We start from the raw sequence: 6,153 nt of genomic DNA, 5'->3' as shown, positions 1-6,153 counted from the left end.
TTCAGTGACTCACTATGAGAAGGTGGTGCACAAGAATCTCCACAGCTTCTGAGAGGGGCACAGTAGCACTCACATACTGTTGTTGTTGTTGTTTAGTAATTTAGTCGTGTCCGACTCTTCGTGACCCCATGGACCAGAGCACGCCAGGCACTCCTGTCTTCCACTGCCTCCCGCAGCTTGGTCAAACCCATGCTGGTAGCTTCGAGAACACTGTCCAACCATCTCGTCCTCTGTCGTCCCCTTCTCCTTGTGCACTCCATCTTTCCCTGCATTAGGGTCTTTTCCAGGGAGTCTTCTCTTCTCATGAGGTGGCCAAAGTATTGGAGTCTCAGCTTCAGGGTCTGTCCTTCCAGTGAGCACTCAGGGCTGATTTCCTTAAGAATGGATAGGTTTGATCTTCTTGCAGTCCATGGGACTCCATATAGTCCTCCCCATTTCCACAGCACTTGGTGCTTTTTTTCTCAAGTACTCGTGGAAATTTATAAGTGCAAATTTCTCCTAAGATGCATGTGTTTGTATACAATCTTCCTTCATATACACATTTTTGCAAAGCAGTTTCCCTCCATCTAACAAACTTTTTCTGTTTTATTTCCACTGATATATGCATATTTACGCAGTACCCCAGTAGACGCATCTTTATACACATTGAGTAGCTTTCATACGCATTACTTGCAAAATTCAGAGAAGTGTTCCTTTAGATGGACTGTTGTGTTTCTTTTTATGTATCATTCCAGAAAGTCTGCATTTCATACACCTGACTTGAAATGGGAACTCTTGTCTAATTTCCCCGCTGCTTCCCTAGGCACTGCCAATGGAGTTGTTCTGCTAAATCTGAAATCCCCATGCAGTTTCAGAAGGAAACAGAAGACCACAAACCCGGCTGCATTGTGTCGAACGAGATCTTCTACTTCGGGAGACACGATTATTATTAATCTCGCTCGTGTTACTATGAATCCTGCAGTTATAAGCCTACATTTTAACATCCTGTCATTTTAGAATCACTGGGCCTGGTATTGTAACATTGCAGACTCAGTGGAGATTACACTGTACAAATTGCCACTCTGAAGAAAGCGCGCTGCTTCGGGGATGACAAGTATTGATTTCCTATCTCGTCCCGAAATGACTCTATCATTTGGAGTGAAGTCAAACAATTTGCTTCCCTTTCGCATTGCGGAACGGCCAGCCCCCCAATCTCCCTGGCAGGTAGGCTGGAGCACATCGGGAGCTATTTAATTAGAAACAAGATGGAAAGGGCCGGTTGTAACTCAACACCCACTTAGCAAGGCCTTGGCTCTGGTGATGCTGCCCTGATGATGTTCCTGCTCTCATTTGCCAAGCTTACTTTCCCTCCCGGCGGCATCAGGATCTGACCTCCTGATTCACCTGCTCATTTTCAGCTATTTTGCATTGCAAGCCTAGACTCAAAAGTAAGTCTCGACCGAGTTCAGTGGGACTTACTCCCAGGAAACAAGCTGTAAGACTGTGACCGCATAAATCCTATGCACTCTTACCTGGAGGTAAGGCCAATGGGACTCCCTGCTGGATAAGCATGCGTAGGAAGGAGTACATTGTATAGGTGCCCTTCTGACAAGGTAAGAAATGATTCGTGGCCAATGCTAGTCCTGCTCAGAGTAGGCTAATTGAAATTAACATGCCTTAATTAGTCATGACCATGCCTGTCAATGGTCTATACTGGAACCAAGTTGGATGCAGCCCAAGAAGTAGCCACCCCTCATTCCATTCCTACATTGGTCAGTACAGTGGTACTTCGGGTTAAGTACTTAATTCGTTCCGGAGGTCCGTTCTTAACCTGAAACTGTTCTTAACCTGAAGCACCACTTTAGCTAATGGGGCCTCCAGCTGCCACTGCATCGCCACTGCATGATTTCTGTTCTCATCCTGAAGCAAAGTTCTTAACCTGAAGTAATATTTCTGGGTTAGCGGGGTCTGTAACCTGAAGCGTATATAACCTGAGGTACCACTGTATTCTTGTGCCCTGAAAGTTTACTCCAGGACTGGTGTCTCCAATTTGCTCCTTCATTTCAGGGGTGAGAAAGCTCAGACCTTAACAGCCACTCTATCCAGCCTTTGGAAATCTCGTCAGGCCTCACCAGCCTTGCACTGAATCTTCCTTGAGTGCTGTTGTCTGGCTGGATTGACTCCTTGAACTGTGATACCACTTCTTGCCTAGATGGGGCTAAGAAAGGGTGCATGGAGAAAGCTATGGCTTTTGTGCAGCTGAAATGCAGCATACTGCACAAAGGCCCTGCCTTCTGTCCCCCTGGCGCCACCCTCCACTGGATTGCAGCCCCTGAAACGTGGCCCACAAGGAAATCTCTGCTACCTCTGGCACTTGGCAATTCTTGGCCTCAGAGCTCCCTTGAAAGCTGTGTCTTGGGTACACACACTTCCCCACAGACCTCTTCCGCTCCAGCCAAAGATTTCAGCTCTTGGCTTAAAGCAGCCTTCCCAAGCCAGATGTCTGTCCTCTGCCTGGCTCCAGTTTCCCCTTCAGTTGACTTCTGGCTACTGCTGCTGTCCTCTTCTGTCTCAAGCCACAGTCAGGGTCTGTCAGTAGAAGGGAATCAGAAGAAGCAAAAGGGTAGGAGAGGTGAAAATAATGTCAATATATTTCATCTCTGGCAACCAATGCACCCATTTTGGTTTCAGATGGTACATGGGTAGACGAGACTGCAAAGCCTGAGACACAAATGTTCACAGCCCTTTAGCAGCTATGGTGGCTCAATGACCAGAAGTAATGTATTTAGCGTTAACTCTGGAAGTATACAGTCAATTCTGACCAAACTAAGCCTCCTGATGTTTGCTCTAGTATGGTAAAGGTGCTCATCTCGCTTTATTGGCTGAGGGAGGTGGCTTACAGCTTCCGGGTCATGTGGCCAGCATGACTAAGCCGCTTCTGGTGAACCAGAGCAGCGCACGGAAATGCCGTTTACCTTCCCTTCGGAGTGGTACCTATTTATCTACTTGCACTTTGATGTGCTTTTGAAGTGCTAGGTGGGCAGGAGCTGGGACCGAACAATCACCCGTCGTGGGGATTTGAATCGCCAACCTATTGATCGGCAAGCCCTAGGCTCTGTGGTTTAGACCACAGCGCCACCCATGTCCCTTCCAGTAGTGTAATGTAATAATATTTATTTATTTATTTATTTATTTATTTATTTATTTATTTATACATACATACATACATACATACATACATGCATGCATGCATACATACCCCGCCCACCTACTAAGTTTCCCCAGCCACTCTGGGTGGCTTCCAACGAAAGGTTTAAAATACATTAAAACATCAGTCATTAAAAACTTCCCTAATGTAGCAGTATTTCCCGCCCCCACTTTTTTTCATTCACACTCTCCTTCCTTCCTTCCTTCCCCTTACTCTTTTTAGAAATGAAATTCTTCTAATAAAATGTTAATAAAAATATAAATAAATAAATAGGACTTATTCTCAGCAGATTTGCCAGGCGCACTCCAGCACTGTGGCTTCTCACGAGGTCAAGTACTCAGGCGCATTGAGTCCGAAGTCGTCCACCATGTTGCTCAAAGGCATTTGTTGACTCATCAGATGCGATGCCACACTAAAAGAAAGAGCGGAATGGAGGGCAGTAATGGGCTGTGAGAGAACATGGAACCTTTCTGACAAGAGCAGCAAGTGAACTGAGCTTGCAGTGCAGGCACGGCCAGGGAAACGCTGTAGGAAAAAATGACCTCCTTTGACCCGGTGTTGTTACATGCTGGTCCTCTGAGGCTGTTCCACAAAGCAGACAACAAGAGAACAAATCACAGAATTTCTATTCTAACACTTTGTGTTGCTCTAAGCTACTGGTTGGTACGCACACAGACGCACGCACATTTAAATGGAGAGAGCTTTGTGACGGATACAAAGCAAGCATTTTCACGGCTAGGGCATCTCTTAGCGGGAATACAAAGGGTTGTATCCAAAGTTAGCTCCACTCTAAGTGGACCCATTGAAACTTATGGACATGGCAAATTTTGGGTTCATGAATTTCAGTGGGTCTGCTGTAAATAGAATTCGGTTTGCGACAGCAGCCACACTCTGGGAAATGGCTTTGACTGGCTGGCTAAACCAGATGAGGGTAGCTGATTGGTCTCAAAGCCTCAGTGTGTTAGAGGCTCCCCCTGCAATCTAAGAGAGGATCTGGCAGATTGTATGGTTGAGAAAAATAGTGGGTCCAATGGTCAAGAAGGCGGTTTCTGCATGTGCTGTAGAGGGAAGTGAGGGGCAGATGGGGCTCATCAACCTGGGAAGGTAGCCCATCTAGGAGAAGGAAAACTCTGATCAGTGCCAGATTAACGTATAAACTAAATTATAACTTAGGGCCCCACTTCCTTGGGGGCCCCAAAAAAAAATTAAAGGGGAAAAAACTGGATGTACATTTCCAAAATATAAGATAAAAAACAAATAAAATAAAACCTACACACAGCAACAGTGTTTTGTGTTGTGTATGGACCTATTAGGTCCACAACTTACCATATAGCATGTATTCAACACAAAAAGCAGCAACAATTTGTTGTTGACAAAAAACAGCTGGACATATAAAGGGCCCCGTTACCTTCATTAGCTTAGGGCCTCATCAAACCTAAATCCGGCCCTGACTTTGATCGTTAACCTCTGCTGCCTTGGGCTATACTCACTCATGAAAAAGGCTTCATGAGTAAACACCAAGGGGAAATCTGTACCCGCTACCTTGTGGGACGTATTCGGGAGAAGAAAAGGCTAAGGAGTAAACCCTGCACAAATCTGGAGTGGAGTCCCTAAGATGGTTGGGTAGCATCTTGTACATCTCCTTCTGGGAACTCCTGCAGCACCTAAATAAAAAAAAATGGGTGCCATCCTGCACATGAGGACTTAGGGCAGCACAACTAGGTCCACTGCACTAGGCGCTGATCCTAGACATCACAACTCTGATGTAGTGAATTGAGCCGAATGGAAGACGAGAGGCGGGGGTGCTGAATTTTGGCCTCGCACAGAGTGCCGCTGAAATTTGAAAGGCCAAAGTCCACCTCTGATAACAGGTTTGATTCGGCTCCGAGTCCTTTTAAGGACAAGTTAACATTTCAGCCAGGGCAACACACCCAACTGGTGCATACACAAGAGTATATGGAAACCCAGCCAGAGGGGTGGGGTATAAATAATAAATTATTATTATTAAGAGTGCAATGATAGTCCTGCGACAGAGGGCCAACGTTTGGCAACTTACAAAAGGTAAAATTATATTAGTCGCTCTGCTGATTTATTTTCTTCTGGCCTCTACTGAAAGGTGGCCGCCTCTCTAGAAGGTTGCCTAGAATGGGACCATGACCCAAGAAGGTTCCCCACGCCAAGTCTACGTGTCCTGTTTCAGGCACCAGTGTTTCCCTATTTTTGCCACTCACAAATAAATATCATGGGATTTTTTTTGAGAGGCTATTTTCACTCATTCTAAAATAGCTTTCTTCTTCTTTGTTCTATTGTGGCTCTTCACGCTCTTTGCTCCTCAGCTCCTATTTCACTTGCCTGGGAGTAAGCCCCAGCAAATTCAATGGGACTTACTTCTGTGTAGACACAATTAGAATTGCGGTCCTAATTCCTTAACTATGGTATTTTTTTAATCATTATTTATTAAATTTGTATGCCGCCCTATACTCGCAGGCCTCAGGGCGGCTCACGAGATAAAAATCAAAATATAAAAACACAAAATGCACAATCTTAATAAGAAAACCAGCCCAATAACCCTCCCTCCTTAAGATAAATGTGTGTAAACATGAGCTTTATCATAATCAGTCTTCAGCCTTGCCTACTGCGGCAGAGGTCAGGATGATTGCTTTAAATATTTCTAAAGTAAGGTGCTTTAAAAAAGAAAAAACCTGCCAGGGACAATTTATGGCACTATTAGGAGGAAACAGTTATCTTTTATCGGTCTCAGTTTGACTCAGTCTCTAATCTAAAAGAGAACACTAGCAGCAGCAACATCTGGTAAACAGATTTGCAGGGAAGATGGGATGCATCATGGCAAAGCATTAATTTTCATTTTCTTTCCCTTTGTAATAAACCCTCATTCCTGATTTATAGGAAAAGGGCCAATGCATTATCATTCAGAAAGCCTGGAATTCAATTATCAGCCAGCTGTG

This window comes from Podarcis melisellensis (assembly GCF_964234715.1).
Source record: "Podarcis melisellensis genome assembly, chromosome: 15".
Taxonomy (NCBI): domain Eukaryota; kingdom Metazoa; phylum Chordata; class Lepidosauria; order Squamata; family Lacertidae; genus Podarcis; species Podarcis melisellensis.
This window is presented reverse-complemented; position numbering follows the sequence as displayed.